The following is a 23,178-nucleotide window of genomic DNA, read 5'->3' on the forward strand; positions in this document are numbered from 1 at the left end:
TGAGAATTTTCTCATGTTCCTTGCCCAGCATTGTTCCTACATCATGCCCTCAGGGTCTGAATTAAAGTCCACTAACTCCTCCCTGTGCTGTTTACTGTGAGTGATCTTACCGGCTGCAGGATTTACTGAAGGCTCCAGATCTCCCTCTCCGTCTATCTGGCTGACCAACTGTCTTCAATGTGGTGATGGACGAGACAGGAATTGGAAATTCTGCTGAGTCAGGGACATCAGGAATACCTACAGAAGACAGAGAAGTGGACAGAATGGGAAATTAGACGAATGCAATGAAGGTTACACATGGAGAATGGCACTGAGTCCCACAGAGATCTGGACATTCCCAGTCTCCATCCATGGCCTGTGCAGTTGCTTCCCTCTGGAGTGGAGAATGCTGTTGTCTCAGGATCTGGAGTAGCTGCAAGAGCGAGAGACACTGATAGAGGCAGCAATTAGACCCACACAGTGAGGGATATCACATGGAGAGAGACTGAGTGATATCACCAGAGTGCAGGAATGTATCAGGATCACACAATGGTATCATCAGAAGTGGTTCTGACCAGTGAGCACTGCTACCAGTACTCAGGGAGGACTGAGCTATTTTATTGGGATAGGCTCCTCTGGTACCAGGATTATGCAGTGTGCTATAAATGGACACAGATGAGAAGGGGGACAGGTCTGAGGTGAATTGAAATTCCCAAGTCCAAAGAGAAAGGTTGAAATATTGGAACACCATGGAGATGTGAATGAAGACCAAAAGAAAGAAACAGTAAGGGACTGAGTTTAATTAAAATACGACATTGTCAAATAGATTTGTGACAGGAAATTATTGGTTAAAATATAATAAATGCCATTTCTGCCCCTCACAATTCCTCATACACCACAAGTGACATCACTTCCGCCCCTCACATCATCGCTGATGTCACACACTCAGTGACTTCCATACACCCCCCCCACTGCCGTGTTTGCCACCACTTCCGCCCCCACCAACGCCACTCATCTGCATTCTGCTGGCACCACCCCAGGTCCCACCATCACCATCCCTGCCCCCAGAACCCTTAGGGGAACACCACCCCTGCTCATGACTCCATCCCCATTCCCCCTAACACCACACCCACTCCAGTAACAGGCTCTGTCACCTCCCCCATCTCCACACCTACGCCTGGTCCCAGCTCCCAGTCCTGCTGAGTTTTCACCATTCCCCCTGACCTCCCCCTCACTGAGGACGAATGATCAGTCCTCAGCAAAGGCCTCACCTTTATCCCCCTCCGTCCACACATCAATGAATTTAATACACGCCGTGACATCGAACACTTCTTCCACCACCTCGGCATCAGAGCTTACTTTTATAATGAAGACTCCCACCTATTTTCTGAGGATCCCTTTGCCGGCCTCCAATATACTCCATCCACCTGGACACCCCGCGCTGGCCTATTACCTGTCTTCGATTTCTTCATTTCCAACTTCCACCAAGACATTAACCGCCTCAACCTATCTACCCCCTCCCCCACTCCAACCTCTCACCCTCACAACGTGCAGCCCTCCACTTCCTCTGCTCCAGTCGCGACCTCACCATCAAACCAGCAGATAAAGGGGGTGCAGTGGTAGTCTGGTGCACTGACTGAAGCCATGATGCCAACTCAAAGACACCTCCTCCTACCACCCCCTCTACCATGACCCACCACCCATCACCAAACCGTCATCTCCCAGACCATACAGAACCTCATCACCTCAGGAGGAGATCTCCCACCCACAGCTTCCAACCTCATTGTCCGGGATCCACACTGCCCGGTTCTATCTCCTTCCCAAGATCCACAAGCCTGACCACCCTGGCCGACCCATTGTCTCAGCATGCTCCTACCCCACCGAACTCATGTCTGCCTACCTTGACATTGTTCTATCCCCCAGTCCAGGAACTACCCACATTCATTCGAGACACCACCCACACCCTCTACTCCTCAAAGACTTCCGTTTCCCCAGCCCCCAACGCCTCATCTTCACAATGGATATCCAATCCCTCTACACCTCCATCCACCATGACCAGGACCTCCAAGCCCTCAGTTTCTTCATCTTCCGACGTCCACAACAGTACCCTTCCACTGACACTCTCATTTGTTTGGCTGAACTTGTCCTCACCCTTAACAATTTTTCCTTCAAATCCTGCCACTTCCTCCAGACCAAAGGGGTAGCCATGGGCACCCGTTTGGGCCCCAGCTATGCCTGTCTCTTTGTTGGCTACGTAGAACAGTCCATCTTCCGTAGTTACAATGGCACCACTCCCCACGTCTTCCTCCGCTACATTGATGACTGCATTGGCACCACCTCGTGCTCCCTCGAGGAGTTTGAGCAATTCATCAACTTCACCAACACATTCCACCCTGACATTAAATTTACCTGGACCATCTCTGATACCTCCCTCCTCTTCCTGGACCTCTGAATCCCCATTAATGACAACCGACTTGACACCGACATTTTTTACAAACCTACCGACTCCCACAGCTACCTAGATTACATATCTTCCCACCATTCCGCCTGCAAAATTCCCAACCCCTATTCCCAATTCCTCCGCCTCTGCCGTACCTGCAGCCAGGAGGGCCAGTTCCACCACAGAACACACCAGATAGCCTCCTTCTTTAGAGATCAGAATTTCCCTTCCCACGTGGTAAAAGATGCCCTCCAACGCATCTCGTCCACATCCCGCACCTCCACCTTCAAACCCCACCCCTCCAACTGTAACAAGGACAGAACGCCCCTGGTGCTCACCTTCCACCCAACAAACCTTCCGCAAAGACCATTCCCTCCGTGACTACCTGATCAGTTCCACGCTCTCCAAAAAAAAACCTTGCTTCCTGGCACCTTCTCCTGCCACTGCAGGAATTGCAAAACCTGCGCCCACACCTCTCCCCTCACCACCATCCAAGGCCCTAAAGGAGCTTTCCACATCCAAAGTTATACCTGCACATCCACCAGTATCATTTATTGTATCCGTTGCTCCCGATGTGGTCTCCTCTACATGGGGGAGACAGGACACCTCCTAGCAGAGCACTTTAGGGAACATCTCTGGTACACCCGCTCCAATCAACCCCACCGTCCTGTGACCCAACATTTCAACTCCCCCTCCCACTCTGCCGAGGACATGCAGGTCCTGGGCTTCCTCCACCGCCACTTCCTCACTACCCGACGCCTGGAGGAAGAACGCCTCACCCTCAGCCTCGGAACACTTCAACCCCAGGGCATCAATGTGGACTTCACCAGTTTACTCATTTCCCCTTCCCCCATCTCACCCCACCTCCAGCCCTTCCAGCTCAGCACCGCCCTCATGACCAGTCCTAATTGCCTATCTCCTTTCCCACCTATCCATTCCACCCTCCTCTCTGACATATCACCCCATCCTCACCCCTATTCACCTATTGTACTCTTTGCTACCTTCCTCCACCCTCCTCTCTGACCTATCACCTTCTTCCCCACCCCATTCACCTATTGTACTCTATGCTACTTTCTCCCCATCCCCACCCCCCTCTCTTATTTATCTCCCCACTCTGCAGGCTCCCGGCCTCTGTTCCTGATGAAGGGCTTTTGCCTGAAACGTCGATTTTCCTGGTCCTCGGATGCTGCCTGACCTGCCGTGCTTTTCCAGCACCACTCTAATCTAGACTCTGGTTTCCAGCATCCGCAGTCCATGTTTTTACCTTATTGGAGGAGGAGACTACCGAGATAAGGCATGTTGTAGACACGGAACCAAGTTACAGGGATAAGGATGGTAGTCTGGAATGCAGCACAATTCAAATATGTGGAGGGACTATCGGGAAGGGAGGAGGTTACAGCGATAGGATCTGTTATAGGAATTAAAAATTATTGAAGACACCGGACCACAAGACATGCCATAGATACACTGTTGTAGAGTAGTGAGTTTTAATATAACAGAACTTACAGTGGGATGGTGATTGAGCCTGGGGTGTGTGTGCACTGTGCTCCAGCACTGTATCTGTCATGTTGTGTTAACAGATGTTTGGAGCCCTCTCATTGTTCCTTGCTCTGTGCACTGTGGGTGACCTTACCTCACTACAGGATTTATTGAAGGCTCCAGATCTCCTTTCCCTTTGTCTCTCTCTGGCAGACCAACTGCATTCAATGAGGTGATGGACGATCCACCCAGCAGCTGGGAAAGCTATTGAGTCAGGAGTTTCCTCAGTACCTACAGGAGACAGAGAAATAGACAGAATGGGAAATTAAACAGATGCAGTGAAGGTTACAAATGGAGAATGGCACAGAGTCCCACAGAGATCTGGAAAATGGAGCGATATTAAGTAGTAGTCCCAGATTGCTGGAAAATGTCAGGATCACACAATTGTGTCGGAAGAATGGGTTTAGCTTCATGATGCCCTGGTATCAGTGCTCAGGGATGAGCACCCAGTGAGCAGGTGAAGTGATGGCCTAGTGGGAGTATTGCGATAGAATGGATCCAAAACCTCAGCTAATGTTCAGGGGAGGCAGGATTGAATCCCGCCATCTGAAAAGGGGACATTTGAAAGCAATAATTTTTAAAATAATAATTAACAATCCACAAATAAGTATGAAACCATTATTGATGTACAACAAATCCTAACACTTGTCCTTTCGAGAAGGACATCTGCCCATCCTCAGGTGGTCTGCACGACATCCCCAAAGCAAAGGGTTTGACTCTCAATTACCCTCTGAAATGGCCGAGCAAGTCACTCAGTTCAAGGGCTTCTCGGACTGGGCAAGAAAGGCTGGTCAGCCAGAGATTCACACATCCCATACCTGATTTTAAAAAATAAGCTATTAGGATGGTCCCCCTGGAACTGTGCTGGGAGCAGCGTCCTGGCCGATCATGTTGGTAGGTTTATGGACAGGGAATTAAACTGACAGAGAGGATGCAGGGACAGGATTCAAGTGAAAGGATCTTTCCAAAACCACAGAAGAAAGGTGAAGTATGGGAGCAGCATGGGAATGTGACTGAAGACAAGCAGAAAGGAACAGGAGGGGACAGAGTTTAACTAAAATTTTTACGTTGAGGGCGGCACGAGGGCACAGTGGCGAGCACTGCTGCGTCACAGCACCAGACACCCGGGTTCAATTCCCGCCTCAGGCAACTGTCTGTGTGGAGTTTGCACATTCTCCCCGTGTCTGCGTGGGTTTCCTCCAGGTGCTCCGGTTTCCTCCCACAGTCCAAAAAGTTGCAGGTTAGGTGAATTGGCCATGGGAAATTGCCCACAGTGTTAGGTGTAGGGGAATGGTTCTGGGGGGGCTGCTCTTCGGAGGGTCAGTGTGGACTTATCGGGGCGGCACGGTGGCTCAGTGGTTCGCACTGCTGCCTCACAGCGCCAGAGACCTGGGTTCAATTCCCACCTCAGGTGACTGACTGTGTGGAGTTTGCACGTTCTCCCCGTGTCTGCGTGGGTTTGCTCCGGGTGCTCCGGTTTCCTCCCACAGTCCAAAGATGTGCAGGTTAGGTGAATTGGCCACGCTAAATTGTCCGTAGTGTTAGGTAAGGGGTAAATGTAGGGGTATTGGTGGGTTGCGCTTCGGCGGGTCGGTGTGGACTTGTTGGGCCGAAGGGCCTGTTTCCACACTGTAAGTAATCTAATCTAAAATTGTACATCAGCAAATAGATTTGTGACGGAAAATTGTGGAAGAAAATATATTATGTTTTTTTTAAACGGAAAACGTTGCTGCAATATGGTCGATGGATTTGTGACACAGAGATAAAAGAGATTTAGACACCAGGGCCACCATGATTTCATGCCAACCTTTTATCCAACTGTAAGATCAAAATAAACTACATACCCTTCATTTTACTATTATCCATGTATCTGTCCAAGAGTCTATTAAATGTCCCAGATGTGCCTAATTTTACTACCACGTTTGGCAGTCCATCCAACCACCTACCATTCTCTATCCTCTTATCCATCCTCCATTCACCTTAAAATTACACCCCCTTGTAATAGCCATTTATGCCAAAGGAGGAAAAGTCTTTGACAATTCACTCTCTCTGTGCCTCTTATCATCTTGTTCACCTCCACAAAGTCGCCCCGCCCCCTACTTCACTCCAATGAAAAAAGCCTTAGCTCCCTCACCTTTTTTTGTAAGAACTGCCCTCCATTCCAGGCATCATCTTGGTAAATCTCCTGTGTACGCTCCCTAAATCGTGCACATCCTTCCTGTAAACAGGGGACCAGAACTAAACACAATATTCCAAGTGTGGTCTCACCAGGACGCTATAAAGATGCAGTAAAACCTCACGGCTCTTACAGTCAATCCCCTTCTAAGGGGAGCCAACACAACATGTGCCTTTTTAACAACCCTACCAATGTGCGTGGTGATTTTGAGGGATCTATGGACACGGACCCCATGATCTCTCTGTTCCTCCGCACTGCCAAGTATTCTGCCTTTCACCCTGTATTCTGTATTCAGGTTCGACCTTCCAGAATGAATCACTTCACACTTTTCCAGATTGGACTTCAACTGCCACTTCCAGCCCAGCTCTGCGTCCTGTCAATGTCCCATTGCAACCTACAACAGCCCTCCACATTCCCCACCACTCCACCAACCTTCATAAGATTGGCAAACTTACTAACCCACTCTCCAACATCCACATCCAAGTCATTTATAAAAATCACAAAGAGCAGAGTCCCAGAGCTGATTGTTACAGAACCCCACTGGTCACTGAGCTCCAGGCTCAATACTGTCCATCTGCTGCCACTCTCTGTCTTCTCTCGGCCATCCAATCCTGTATCCGGACAGACAGATTTCCCTGCATCCCAATTTTCCTTCTTTTCTGAATGAGCCATCAACATATTCTGCCATATCCTCAAAGAATTCAATAAGGTTTGTGAGGCATGACCTGACCCCTCACAAACCCTTACTGACTGTGGCTAATGTAACTATGGTTTTCCAAGTAGTCGTAAATCCTGTCTTTAGAGTCCTCGCCAATAATCTGCACACCACTGACATAAAACTAAATCTGTAATTCCCAGAATTCTACCTCCGTAATATGGTCCAAACTCTACAAACCTTCTCTCCTCTCCCATGCTCCCCAGAAGGACACTGGAGGGTGGTGGGGGTTACAGAGATAGAGAGGAATATCAGGACAGGAGGATTTTGCAGACATTAGGAGGGTTGCAGTGCCAAAAGGAGGCTTCAGTAATTGTGAGGTTTCATGGTGATGAAGGCATTTGAGGAGGGAGGGAGGGAGGGAGGATTGTAAGGAAATGAGAGTGTTCACAGTTTAGGTGCTTTGTTAGGACTGCAAGAGGTTTCTGAGTCGGGGAGGTGTAAGCACTTGAGATTGTTACACAAACATGGTTTTGGTTGCAATGCAGGAAGAGGATTCAGGAAGCTGGAGAGTATGGGGTCTGAACAAGGTTACACAAATGGGAAGAGTTGTCAGGAGTGCAGGTGTTTACAGAGACAGCAATGGTCTGATCTGGAGCAGAGGACCCAGATTGGGAGGGATGTGGGGACTGGAGGTGGTTTCACAGGGAAGGAGGACCATAGGGCCACAGGAGGTTACAGAAATGTGGAGAGCTGTAGGGCTGACAGGGGTTCATGGAGATGGGGAGGTTGGGAGGGATGGAGAAGTTTACAGGGATAAGGATGTTGGTAGGCCAGGGCTGGATCACAGACAGGGACTGTTTTAGGGAGCTGAGCAGATTACAGAGATAAAGATGTTTGTATCGACTGGAAGAACAAACAGAGATATGCAGGGGAGTCGTGACTGGAGATGTTTATAGACGTAGGAAGGCTTAGGTTCTGGGGGTAATGGAGGCTGTGGAATCTGGATTTCTTTTCAGAGACTGGGATAACAATTTTGGTCAGAGACAGTTTCACAGATAAGGGAGCATAGCACAAACAGGAGGAAGTTTAGAAGAAGGTGACGTTTAAACAGATAGTGGTGTAAGAGCTGGACAAGGTTATGGAGATGGGTAGATGGTGGAGACACAGGAGGAGCTTACATTGACATGGGGGTGATAGTGACAGGAGGGTGTTAAATAGATATTGGGTTTTGTAGGGACTGGATTGGGAGAGTTCGACAGATCAGGATTACTGCAGAGACCTGAGAGGATTACACTGATAGGGATGGTGGTCGGGTCTCCACAGACTGATGGTGTTTAGGGACTGGAAGAGATTTGGTAGATAGGGAGGGATGTAAGAGATGCAGGACCTTATGGAGAGTTGAAGAGTTGGTGCAATTTGCGGAGGTAGGTTTCTCAGACAGGAGTAGGTTATAGATAGTGAGGGGTGTGTGGTCTGAGTAAGTCAAAAAGAGGAGGGTTTTCAGGTCTGGAAGAGGTTACACTGACAGGGACAGTTGAAGAGACTGAAGCATAAATGGATGGAGAAGGTTACACAGATAGGGAGGTGAGTAGGGACTGAAGGAGAATACACAGACATGGAGGGTTGTATTGTTAGACGGAGCTGAGAGGGATAGGGACTGGTGTAGGGATTTACACAGATAGGGAAGGTTGTGTTTCTGGAGAAGGTTACACTGATACAGACAGTGTTAGGGACTACAGAGGAGCTCAGAGAGAATGTATTATGGGGAGTGGAGGAGATTACAGACACAGAGATGGCTCTCGGGTTGAAAAGACCTTCTCCAGATCCTCAGTGCTGTAAGGGTGGAGGGAGATTATAACAGTGAGTGTTACCCAGACTTAATTACTTCACTGATATAGAGCAGGTCTCAGCACGTAACTGTCAAAGGGAAGTTGAGACAGTCCAGATGAGTTTTCAGAGATACAAATGTTTATGGGAGTTTCAAGAGGGAACAATAATTAGGAGTGCTGTACCAAATGGTAATAGTTATAGGGAGGGTTCTAAAAGCAGGAAGAGGTGACAGACATATTGATCTTTGTAAGGACTGGAGAAGGTTACATCGCCAAGGAGTGTTTTAGAGTCTGGGGGAGATTACAGTGTTAAGGAGTATATTGGGGATAAGGCAAGGTGTAAGAGATGGGGATGGTTGACAGGGCTGGACAATAACCTGAATAGAATCGCCATCGTGTGCAACCAGGCCATTCGGCCCAACTAGTCCCTTCCAAAACTCTGAAGAGCATCCTACCCAGACCCACCCCTCTACCTATACATTAAACCCTGCATTTCTCGTGGTGAACTTACTTAAACCACACATTCCTGAATACCACAGTCAATTTATGATGGCCGATCCACTGGTGGGGCAAATTTTGGACACACACACACCAAGGGAGTGACATGCAAACACACACAGGGAGGGAGATACCCACAGACACACAGCGAGGCGAGGGAAGGACATGCACACACACAGTGAGGGGGATGCACACACACACAGTGAGGGGGATACACACAGACACACAGCGAGGGAAGGACATGCAAGCAGACACACAGCGAGGGAGGGACACGCACACACGCAGCAAGGGTGGGACACGCACACACACAGTGATGGAGGGACACGGACACACGCAGCAAAGGGGGGGACATGCATCTGCACATACACAGAGACACAGCGAGGGAAGGACACGCACACACAGTGAGGGGAAGACATGCACACACACAGCGAGGGAAGGACATGCGCGCACACAGAACGAGGGAGGGACACACACACACACAGCGAGGGAAGGACATGCACACACACAAAGTGAGGGAGATACCAGCAGACACACAGCGAGGGAAGGACATTTACACACACAGTGAGGGGGATACACGCAGACACACAGCGAGGGAAGGACATGCAAACACAAACACAATGAGGGAGATATCCGCAGACACACAGCGAGGGAGGGACACACACGCAAATCAAGGGAGGGACACACACAGCGAGGAAGCGACACACACACACACAAACACAGAGGGAGGGACACACACACACACATGCAGCAAGGGAGGGACACGGACACACGCAGCAAAGGGGGGGACATGCATCCGCACATACACACAGATACAGCGAGGGAAGGACACGCACACACAGTGAGGGGAGGACATGCACACACACAGCGAGGGAGGGACATGCGCGCGCACACACAGTGGGGAAGGGACACTCACCCTCACACACACAGCAAGGGGGGACGTGCACACACACACACAGCGAGGGAGGGACACGCACAGACACACAGCAAAGGGACACACACACACACACACACACACACACACACACACACACACACAGCGAGGGAGGGACACGCAGCGAAGGGACATACACACACACACACACAGTGAGGGAAGGACATCCACACACAGCGAGGGAGGGACACGCTGAGACATGCAGTGAGGGAGGGGACATGCATATACATAGCGTGGGACGGACACGCACACACACAATGAGAGAGCGACAAGCACACACAGTGAGGGAGGGACACACAGCGAAGGAGGGCAAAGCACACGCGCCGCGAGGGGGAGGGCATGTGCACACAAATTGAGAGTGGGCACACACACACAAAGCGAGGGAGGGACACACAAACACACACACAGTGAGGGGAACACAGACAGACACACGGCAAGGGAGGGACACACACACACTGCGAGGGATGGGGAGTCACACACGTAAAGCGAAGGATGGACACACACACACACACAGCAAGGGAGAGACGCACACACACAGCGTAGAAGGGACAAACACACACACTTACGGTGAGGGGAATACACGCAGACACACAGTGAGGGAGGGACACGCACATACACTGCAAGGAGGGACATGGACACATCGTGAAGGAGGGGCACGCACACACATGTTGAGGGGGGGGCATGTGCACAGAAATTGAGAGGGGGCACACACACACAGCGAGAGGGGAAACACAGACATGGCAAGGGTGGGACACACGCACACAGTATGGGGGGACACACTCATACACACAACGGACGGACACATACACACACAAAGCGAGGGAGGGACATGCACACATACACACACACAGAGCAAGGGGGGGGACACATGCACACACAGTGAGGGAGGGACACGCACAGCGAGGGAGCGATATGCAAACACACACAGTGAGTGGGTTACCCGCAGACACACAGCGAGGGAGGGACACACACATACACATATACACACACACACACACACACACTGCGAGGGAGGGACACACACTCACACAGCGAGGAGGGACATACACACACATAGCGAGGGAGGGACACGCATACGCACAGCGAGGGAGGGATACGCGCACTAGACACAGCGAGGGGTTTACCCGCAGACACACAGTGAGGGCGGGACACACACACGCACAGCGAGAGAGGGACACACACACACGTACAGCGAGAGAGGGACACACACACACGCACAGCGAGAGAGGGACACACACACACGCACAGCGAGGGCAGGACATGCACAAACACGGCAAAAGGGAGGGCATGTTTACAGAAATTGAGAGGGGATGTGCACACACAGCGAGAGAGGACACGCATACATAGCGAGGGGGGACATGCACTCACACAGCGAGGGGCGAAGTGCACACACAGTGACGGGATATACACAAAGAGCAATGGAGGGCCACACACACACACACACACACACACACACACACACACGGGACACACACACATGGGACACACACAAAGAGCGAGGGAGTGACACGCGCACACAGAGCAAGAGGGACACACACACACAAAGCAAGGGTGGGACACGCACATACACTGCAAGAGGGACGCACATACTCACAGCAAGTGAGGGACACGCAGTGAGAGAGGGACACGCGCACACAGCGAGGGAGGGACACACACAAACACGCACACACAGAGCAAGAGAGGAACACTCAAACACAGCGAGGGGGAGACACGCACTCACACAGCGAGGGAGGGACACGCACACACAGCGAGGGTGAGAAACAAGCACACACAAACACACACACACACTGACACAAACAGAGCAAGAGAGGGACACTTGAAAACACAGCGAGGAGGAGACACATGCACACACAAGAGGGAAGGCCACACACACGCGTGCACATCTAGAGGGACACACACACACATACACACACAGTGAGGGAGGGAAGAACATGCACACACACAGAGCAAGTAAGGGGCATACACAGCAAGTGAAGGACATGCACACACACAAACACACAGCGAGGGAGGGACACATACACACAGAGCGAGGGAGGGATACACACACACACAGAGCAAGGGTGGGACACACACACACACGGCGAGGGGAAGGAAATGTGCACAGAAAGTGAGAGGGGACACGCACTAACACGGCGAGGGAGGGACACACACACAACACACAGTGAGGGAGTGACACGCTCAAACAGCTGGAGGGACACACACACACAGACACACACACACACACAGCGTGGGAGGGACACACAGGCACAGTGAATAATTGACAAGTATACAGATACACACACACACACAGTGAGGGAAGGACACTCACATACACTGCAAGAGGGACGCACACACAATCACAGCAAGAGGGGGACACACACAGCGAGGGAGGGACACGCGCATGAGCAAACACACAAACTCAGACACACACAGTGAGAGTGGGACATGCACACACACAGCTAGGGAGGGACACACACATACAGCGAGGAAGGGACACACACACATCCAGGGAGGGACACACACATACAGCGAGGAAGGGACACACACACACACACACACACACACACACACACACACACACACACACACAAGGAAGGACATGCACCATGCACACACACAGCGAGGGAGGGATGTACACAAACACACAGAGCGAGAGAGGGACACACACAGGGAAGGAGGGACAAGCAGACACACGGCGAGGGGGGGCATGTGCACAGATATTGAGAGGGGGCACACACACAGCGAGAGGGGACACGCACAGACATGGCGAGGGAGGGACACACGCACACACAGCAAGGGGGTACGGGCACTCACACAGTGAGGGGTGATGTGGACACACAATGGTGGGGATATGCACAAAGAGCAAGGGAGGGACACACACGCACACAAGGGACGGACACACTCACAGAACGAGGGAGTGACATGCGCACACACAGCAAGAGGCACAAACGCACACACACACACAGACACAAAGCAAGGGAGGGACACGCGCACACACACACACACACACAGCGAGGGAAGGACACTCACATACACTGTAAAAGGGTCACACATACTCACAGCAAGAGGGGCACGCACACCCACAGCCAGTGAGGGACATGGACACACACAAACACACACAGCAAGAGAGGGACACCGCACACTCAGCGAGGGGGGAGACACATGCTCACACAACGAAGGAGGGCCAAGCACACACACGCACAGCAAGAGGGACACACACATACAGCAAGGGGGTAACTCACACATACACAGCGAGGGAGGGACACGCACACACACACAGCAAGGGAGGGACACACACACAGCGAGGGAGGGACACACACACAGCGAGGGAGGGACACACACACACACACACAATCTGACACAGTGAGGGAAGTACATGCACACTTAGAGGGAACGGCATGCACATGCGCATACACAGAGAGCAAGGCACACACACACAGAGCGAGGGAGGGACACGCTGAGACACGCAGCGAGGGAGGGAGCATGGACACACACAGGGTGGGAGGGACATGCACACACACAGCGAGGGAGGGACACACAGCAAAGGAGGGACAAGCACACACACCGCGAGGGGAGGGCATGTGCACACAAATTAAGAGGGGGCACACACACGCAAAGCGAGGGAGAGACACGCACAAATACACACACAGCGCGAGGTAAGGACACTCACACTGCAAGAGGGACACATACACACAGTGAGGGAAGAACATGCACATGCCCAAGCACACAAACACAGTCACACAGCGAGAGAGGGGCACGCACACACACAGCCAGTGAGGGACATGGACACACACACACACAGCAAGAGGGATACACACACACAAAGCGAAGGAGGAACACGCATACATACACACAGTTAAGGTGCTACAAGCAGATACAGCGATGGAGGGTCATACACAAACACACAGCGAGGGATGGACACGCACACACAGAGAATGAGGGACACGCACACACAGTGAGAGAGGGACACACACACACACACACTCACAGGGGGAAGGAGGGACAAGAACACACATGGCGAGGGGGAGGAAATGTGCACAGAATGTGAGAGGGGACACGCACTAACACGGTGAGGGAGGGACACGCACACACACACACACACACACACACAGTGAGGGAGTGACACGCGCACACAGCTAGAGGGACAAACACACACACACTCACACAGCGTGGGAGGGACACACAGGCACAGTGAATAATTGACACATATACAGATACACACACACACAGTGAGGGAGGGACACTCACATACACTGCAGGAGGGACACACACACCCACAGCAAGAGGGGGACACACACAGCGAGGGAGGGACACGCGCATGCGCAAGCACACAAACTCAGACACACACAGTGAGAGTGGGACACACACACACATACAGCCAGGGAGGGACACACACATACAGCGAGGAAGGGACACACACACACACGGAGGGAAGGACATGCGCACACACACAGCGAGGGAGGGATGTACATAAACACACAAAGCGAGAGAGGGACACGCACATAAACAGTAAGGGAGGGACACGCACACACACAGGGAAGGAGGGACAAGCAGACACACGGCGAGGGGGAGGGCATGTGCACAGAAATTGAGTGGGGGCACACGCACAGCGAGAGGGGACACGCACAGACATGGCGAGGGAGGGACACACGCACACACAGCATGGGGGATACAGGCACTCACACAGTGAGGGGTGATGTGGACACACAATGGTGGGGATATGCACAAAGAGCAAGGGAGGGACACACACGCACACATGGAACGGACACACTCACAGACCAAGGGAGTGACATGCACACACACAGCAAGAGGCGCACACACACACACACACAAAGCAAGGGAGGGACACGCTGAGACACGCAGCGAGGGAGGGAGCATGGACACACACAGCGTGGGAGGGACACGCACACACAGAGCAAGGGAGTGACAGTGAGGGAGGGACACACAGTGAAGGAGGGACAAGCACACCCACCGCGAAGGGGAGGGCATGTGCACACAAATTGAGAGGAGGCACACACACGCAAAGCGAGGGACGGATGCCCACAAATACATACATACACACACACACACACAAACAGCGATGTAGCAACAAGCACATACAGCGAGGCAGGGACACACACACTGCGAGGGACGGGGGCACACACACGCAAAGTGAAGGAGGGACATGCATGTGCACACACACACACATGCACACACACAAACAGAGCAAGGAAGAGATGCGCACACACAGCGAGGGAGGGACAAACACACACATAAGCGATGGACACACACTCAGAGCGAGGGAGTGACACGCGCACAGACAGCAAGAGGTGCACACACACACGCACAAAGCAAGGGAGGCACTCGCACACATACACACAGACACACAGCAAGGGAGGGACACACACACACACACACTGTGGGAGTGACACGCATACACACACACACACTGTGGGAGTGACACGCACACACACACACACACTGTGGGAGTGACACGCACACACACACACACACACACAGACACACAGCAAGGGAGGGGCACACACACAGTGTGGGAGTGACACGCATATACACACACACACACACACACGCGCAGCGAGGGAAGGGCACTCACATACACTGTAAAAGGGTCACACATACTCACAGCAAGGGGGGCACATACACACAGAGTGGGATGGACACGCTCATGCTCAAGCACACAAACACAGACACACAGCGAGAGAGGGACACACACACACACAGCCAGTGAGGGACATGGACACACACACACACACACACACACGCACACAGCAAGAGAGGGACACACACAGCGAGGTAGGAAAGGACATGCACACACACAGCGAGGGAGGGACGTACACACACACGTACACACACATACACAGCGAGGGAGGGATACTCACATACACTGCAAGAGGGACACACACAGCGAGGGAAGGACATACACACAGCGAGGGAGGGATGTACACAAACACACAGAGTGAGAGAGGGACACTCACATAAACAGCAAGGGATGAACACGCACAAACACAGGGAAGGAGGGACAAGCAGACACACGGCGAGGGGGAGGGCATGTTTACAGAAATTGAGAGGGGGCACGCACACACAGCGAGAGGGGACACGCACAAACATGGCGAGGGAGGGGCACACGCACACACAGCAAGGGGGGACAGGCACTCACACAGCAAGGGGCGATGCGGACACACAATGGTGGGGATATGCACAAAGAGCAAAGGAGGGACACACACGCACACAAGGGACGGACACACACTCAGAGAGCGAGGAAGTGACATGCGCACACACAGCAAGAGGTGCACACACACACACACGCACACGCACAAAATAAGGGAGGGACACGCACATATACACACACACACAGCAAGGGAGGGGCACACACAAACACACACACTGTGGGAGTGACATAAATACACACACACACACAGCGAGGGAAGGACACTCACATACACTGTAAAAGGGTCACACATACTTACAGCAAGGGTGGACATGTACACACAGCGAGGGATGGACACGCTCATGCTCAAGCACACAAACACAGACACACAGCGAGAGAGGGGCACGCACACACACAGCAAGTGAGGGGCAAGGACACACACACATATACACACACACACACACACAGCAAGAGAGGGACACGCACCCACATAGCGAGGAGACGACACACGCACAGCAAGAGGGACACACACACACAGCAAGGGGGTAATTCACACATACACAGCAAGGGACGGACACACACACACACACAAACACAGAGCGAGGGAAGGACATGCACACGCACATACACAGAGAGCTCGGGACACACACACAGAGTGAGGGAGGGACACGCTGAGACACGCAGCGATGGAGGGAGCATGGACACACACAGCGTGGGAGGGACACGCACACACACAGCAAGGGAGTGACAGTGAGGGAGGGACACACAGTGAAGGAGGGACAAGCACACCCACCGCGAAGGGGAGGGCATGTGCACACAAATTGAGAGGAGGCACACACACGCAAAGCGAGGGACGGATGCCCACAAATACATACACACACACACACACACACACACACACACAAACACAAACACAAACAGCGATGTAGCAACAAGCACATACAGCGAGACAGGGACACACACACTGCGAGGGACGGGGGCACACACACGCAAAGTGAAGGAGGGACATGCATGTGCACACACACATACATGCACACACACAAACAGAGCAAGGAAGAGACGCGCACACACAGCGAGGGAGGGACAAACACACACACAAGCGATGGACACACACTCAGAGCGAGGGAGTGACACGCGCACACACAGCAAGAGGTGCACACACACACGCACAAAGCAAGGGAGGCACTCGCACACATACACACAGACACACAGCAAGGGAGGGACACACACACACTGTGGGAGTGACACGCATACACACACCCACACACGCAGCGAGGGAAGGACACTCACATACACTGTAAAAGGGTCACACATACTCACAGCAAGGGGACACGTACACACAGCGAGGGATGGACACGCTCATGCTCAAGCACACAAACACAGACACACAGCGAGAGAGGGACACGCACACACACAGCAAGTGAGGGACATGGACACACGCAAACACACACACACACACTTAGAGCAAGAGAGGGACACGTGCACAAACAGCGAGGGGGAGACACATGCACACACAGTGAGGGAGGGCCACACACACACATGCACAGCAAGAGTAACACACATAGACACACACACACAGGGCAGGAAACTGACACATAAACAGTGAGGGAGGGACACACGTGTACACACACACACACACACACACACACACACACACACACACACCGCAAGGGAAGGACACTCACATACACTGCAAGAGGGACACGAACACACAGGAAGGGAAGAACACGCACATGCCCAAGCACACAAACACAGTCACATTGCGAGAGAGGGGCACACACACACACACACAGCCAGTGAGGGACATGGAGACACACACACACACACACACAGACAGCATGGGAGGGACATGCACACACAATGAGGGAGCAACATGCGCATGAGGAAGCACACAAACACAGACATACACAGAACAAGAGAGGGACACTCGCACACACAGCGAGGGAGCAACACATGCAAACACACGCACAGCAAGAGGGGCACACACATACACACACACACACACACACACAGAGCGAGGGAGGGATACACCCACAGACAGCGAGGGAGCGACACGTGCATGAGGAAGCACACAATCACAGACAAAGAGAGCAAGAGAGGGACATGCACACACACAGCGAGGGGGGAAGACAAATGCTCACACAACAAGGGAGGGCCAAGCACACACACGCACACCAAGAGGGACACACACACACACACACACACACACACAAAAACACCCACACACACAGTGAGGGAGGGACACACACACACACACACACACACACACACACACAGAGTGAAGGAGGGACACACCCACACACACAGTGCGGAAGGACACACACACACACACACACACACACAGCAAGGGAGGGACATGCACACACACAGCAAGGGGTGACGCATACACACACAGCAAGGGAGAACACACACATGCACAGCGAGGGAGGGACACGCAGCGAAGGGACACACACACAGACACAGCGAGGGAAGGACATGCACGCGCACATACACAGAGAGCGAAGGACACACACACAGTGAGGGAGGGACACGCTGAGACACGCAGCGAGGGAGGGACACGCACACACACAGCAATGGAGCGACATGCACACACAGCGAAAGAGGGACAAGCACACACACTGCGAAGGGGAGGGCATGTGCACACAAATTGAGAGGATGCAGACACACGCAAAGTGAGGGAGGACCATGCACATACACACACAGTGAGGGGGATACACGCAGACACACGGCAAGGGAGGGACACACACAGTGAGGGACAGGGGCACACACACGCAAAGCGAAGGAGGGATACGCAAACACACACACAGTGAGGGGGATACAAGCAGACACACAGCGAGGGAGGGACGCACACACTGCAAGGGACGGGGACAGACACACACACACAAACACAGAGCAAGGGAGAGACGCACACACACAGCGAGGGAGGGACAAACACACACATGTCTAGGGGAGGGCATGTGCACAGAAATTGAGAAGGGGCACACACATGCAAAGCGAGGGAGGGACATGCACAAATACACACACACGCACAGCGAGGGAGGGACACGCACACTGCTAGGGACGGGGACACACACACGTAAAGCGAAGGAGGGACACGCGCACATACACACACAGACACGCAAACACAGAGCAAGGGAGAGACGCGCACACACAGTGAGGGAGGGACACTTACAATCCGCGAAGGAGGGACAAGCACACACATGTCGAGGAGGAGGGCATGTGCACAGAAATTGAGAGGGGGCACACACACAGCGAGAGGGGACACACACAGACATGGCAAGGGAGGGACACGTGCATGCTGCAAGCTGGTAACACACTCACACACACAAGGGATGGACACATACATTCAAAGCAAGGGAGTGACACGCACAACTACACACACATAAACACAGAGTAGGGACGGACGCATGCACACACAGCAAGGGAGGGACACACACACAGCGAGGGAGGGACATACAAACACACAGTGAGGGGGTTACCCGCAGACACACAGCGAGGGAGTGATACACACACACACACACACACACATCGCGAAGGAGGGACGCACACATGTCAGGGGGAGGGCATGTGCACAGAAATTGAGAGGGGACACACACGCACACGGCGAGGGGGGGACACACGCACACGGCGAGGGGGGGGACACACGCACACGGCGAGGGGGGGGACACACGCACACGGCGAGGGGGGGACACACCCACACGGCGAGGGGGGGGACACACCCACACGGCGAGGGGGGGACACACCCACACGGCGAGGGGGGGGACACACCCACACGGCGAGGGGGGGACACACCCACACGGCGAGGGGGTGACACACCCACACGGCGAGGGGGGGGACACACCCACACGGCGAGGGGGGGACACACGCACACGGCGAGGGGGGGGACACACGCACACGGCGAGGGGGGGGACACACGCACACGGCGAGGGGGGGGACACACGCACACGGCGAGGGGGGGGACACACCCACACGGCGAGGGGGGGACACACCCACACGGCGAGGGGGGGACACACCCACACGGCGAGGGGGGGACACACCCACACGGCGAGGGGGGGGACACACCCACACGGCGAGGGGGGGGACACACGCACACGGCGGGGGGGGACACACGCACACGGCGAGGGGGGGACACACCCACACGGCGAGGGGGGACACACCCACACGGCGAGGGGGGGGACACACGCACACGGCGAGGGGGGGGGACACACGCACACGGCGAGGGGGGGGACACACGCACACGGCGAGGGGGGGGACACACGCACACGGCGAGGGGGGGGACACACGCACACGGCGAGGGGGGGACACACGCACACGGCGAGGGGGGGGGACACACGCACACGGCGAGGGGGGGGGACACACGCACACGGCGAGGGGGGGACACACGCACACGGCGAGGGGGGGGACACACGCACACGGCGAGGGGGACACACACGGACACGGCAAGGGGGGGACACACAGACACGGCAAGGGGGGGGACACACGGACACGGCAAGGGGGGGGACACACGGACACGGCAAGGGGGGGACACACGGACACGGCAAGGGGGGGGACACACGGACACGGCAAGGGGGGACACACGGACACGGCAAGGGGGGACACACGGACACGGCAAGGGGGGGACACACGGACACGGCAAGGGGGGACACACGGACACGGCAAGGGGGGGACACACGGACACAGCAAGGGGGGGACACACAGACAGGGCAAGGGGGGGGACACACGGACACGGCAAGGGGGGGACACACGGACACGGCAAGGGGGGGGACACACGGACACGGCAAGGGGGGGACACACGGACACGGCAAGGGGGGACACACGGACACGGCAAGGGGGAGACACACGGACACGGCAAGGGGGGGACACACGGACACGGCAAGGGGGGGGACACACGGACACGGCAAGGGGGGGGACACACGGACACGGCAAGGGGGGACACACGGACACGGCAAGGGTGGGGACACACGGACACGGCAAGGGGGGACACACGGACACGGCAAGGGAGGGACACACGGACACGGCAAGGGGGGGACACACGGACACGGCAAGGGGGGGACACGGATTCACACACACAAGGGATGGATACACGGACACACAAAGCAAGGGAGGCACACACACACACCTATACACAGAAACGCAGAGCAAGGGAGGGACATGCACACAAGCACACACACACAAGGGACGGACACACACGCAAAGCGAGGGAGGGACACGCTGAGACACACAGCGAGGGAGCGACACGCACAGACATAGCGAGGGAGGGACACACAGCGAAGGAGGGACAAGCACACACACCGTGAGGGAGGGACACACACAGTGACGGACAGGGACACACACACACGCAAATTGAAGGAGGGACACGCAAACACACACAATGAGGGGAATACACGCAGATACACAGTGAGGGAGGGACAAACACACTGCGAGGGACAGGGACACACACACACACACAAAGCGGAGGAGGGACACATACGCACACACACACACACACACACACACAATCACAGAGCAAGGGAGAAACGCGCACACACAGCAAGGGAGGGACAAACAAACATGTCGAGGAAGAGGGCATGTGCACAGAAAGTGAGAGGGCGCACACACATGCAAAGTGAAGGAACGACATGCACAAATACACACACACAGCGAGGGAGGGACATGCACAAATACATATACACACGTGCAAAGCGAGGGAGGGACATGCATACACACACACGGGATGGACACCCACATGCAAAGCGAGGGAGGGGCACGCACACATACACAGAGAAAGGGAGGGATTTCACATGCGTGCACACACACAGACACACAAGTGATGGAAACACACACGCAAAGCGAGGGAGGGACACGCACAGATACACACACACAAATACAGAGCAAGGGAGGGACACGTGCACACACAGCGAACGTGGGACACACACAGTGAGAGAGTGACACACACACACAGCGAAGGAGGGGACGCACACACAGATACACACAGCGAGGGAGGGACACACACATGGACACACACAGCGAGGGAGGGACACACACACACGGACACACACAGCGAGGGAGCGACACACACACGGACAAACACAGCGAGGGAGGGACATACACATGGACACATAGCGAGGGAGGGACACACACAGCGAGAGAGGGACACACACAGCGAGAGAGGGACACACACACAGCGAGGGGAGGCACATACACACACAGAGCGAGGGAGGGACACACACACACACAGAGCAGGGGAGTGGCACACACAGACACAGCGAGGGAAGGACACACACACAGAGCAAGAGTGACGCGCACACAGTGAGAGGGACACACACACACACACACACACACACACACACACACACACAGTGAGGGAGGGACACACAGACACACAGTGACTGAGTGAAATGCATACACACACACACAGATCGAGGGGAGGACACCCTCACTCACAGCAAGAGGGGCGCGCACACACACACACACACACAAACAGCGAGGGTGGGACACGCACACACACATAGCGATGTTGAGACACACAGATACAGCGAGGGTGGGACATGTGCTCAGAAAGCGAGGGGGGATACACACACAAAGTGAGGCAGGGTGACACGCAGATATACGCACACACAAACACACACACACAGTGAGGGAGGGACATGCTCACACACAGAGAGAGGGAGGGACGTTTCGTCCCCTGTCTAGGTGACTTCCTCAGGGAGCCTCCTGTGAAGCACTTCGATGATCTTTCCTCTGACACTTAGTGATTTGTATCTGCTGCTTCCGGTTGTCAGTTCCAGCTGTCCGCTGCAGTGGTTGGTATATTGGTTCCAGGTCGATGTGCTTATTGATTGAATCTGTGGATGAGTGCCATGCTTCGAGGAATTCCCTGGCTGTTCTCTGTTTGGCTTGTCCTATAATAGTACTGTTGTCCCAGTCGAACTCACGTTGCTCGTCATCTGTGTGTGTGGCTACTAAGGATACTTAGTAGTTTCGTGGCGAGTTGGTGTTCATGGATGCTGATCGTTAGCTGT

General features: G+C 54.1%; 1 long non-coding RNA gene across 1 annotated transcript in view; it reads right to left on the reverse strand.

Annotated features, from left to right (window-relative positions):
* Window positions 1–23,178, reverse strand: part of LOC140485512 (uncharacterized) — a 48,811-nt gene that overhangs the window by 19,044 nt on the left and 6,589 nt on the right. Inside the window, exons 2-3 of the long non-coding RNA XR_011962378.1 lie at window positions 4,053–4,189; window positions 111–237 (exon numbers count right to left, since the gene is read on the reverse strand). This is a non-coding gene — a long non-coding RNA (uncharacterized lncRNA). The remainder of the gene's footprint in view (window positions 1–110; window positions 238–4,052; window positions 4,190–23,178) is intronic.

The sequence above is a fragment of the Chiloscyllium punctatum genome, chromosome 14 (assembly GCF_047496795.1).
Source record: "Chiloscyllium punctatum isolate Juve2018m chromosome 14, sChiPun1.3, whole genome shotgun sequence".
Lineage (NCBI taxonomy): Eukaryota > Metazoa > Chordata > Chondrichthyes > Orectolobiformes > Hemiscylliidae > Chiloscyllium > Chiloscyllium punctatum.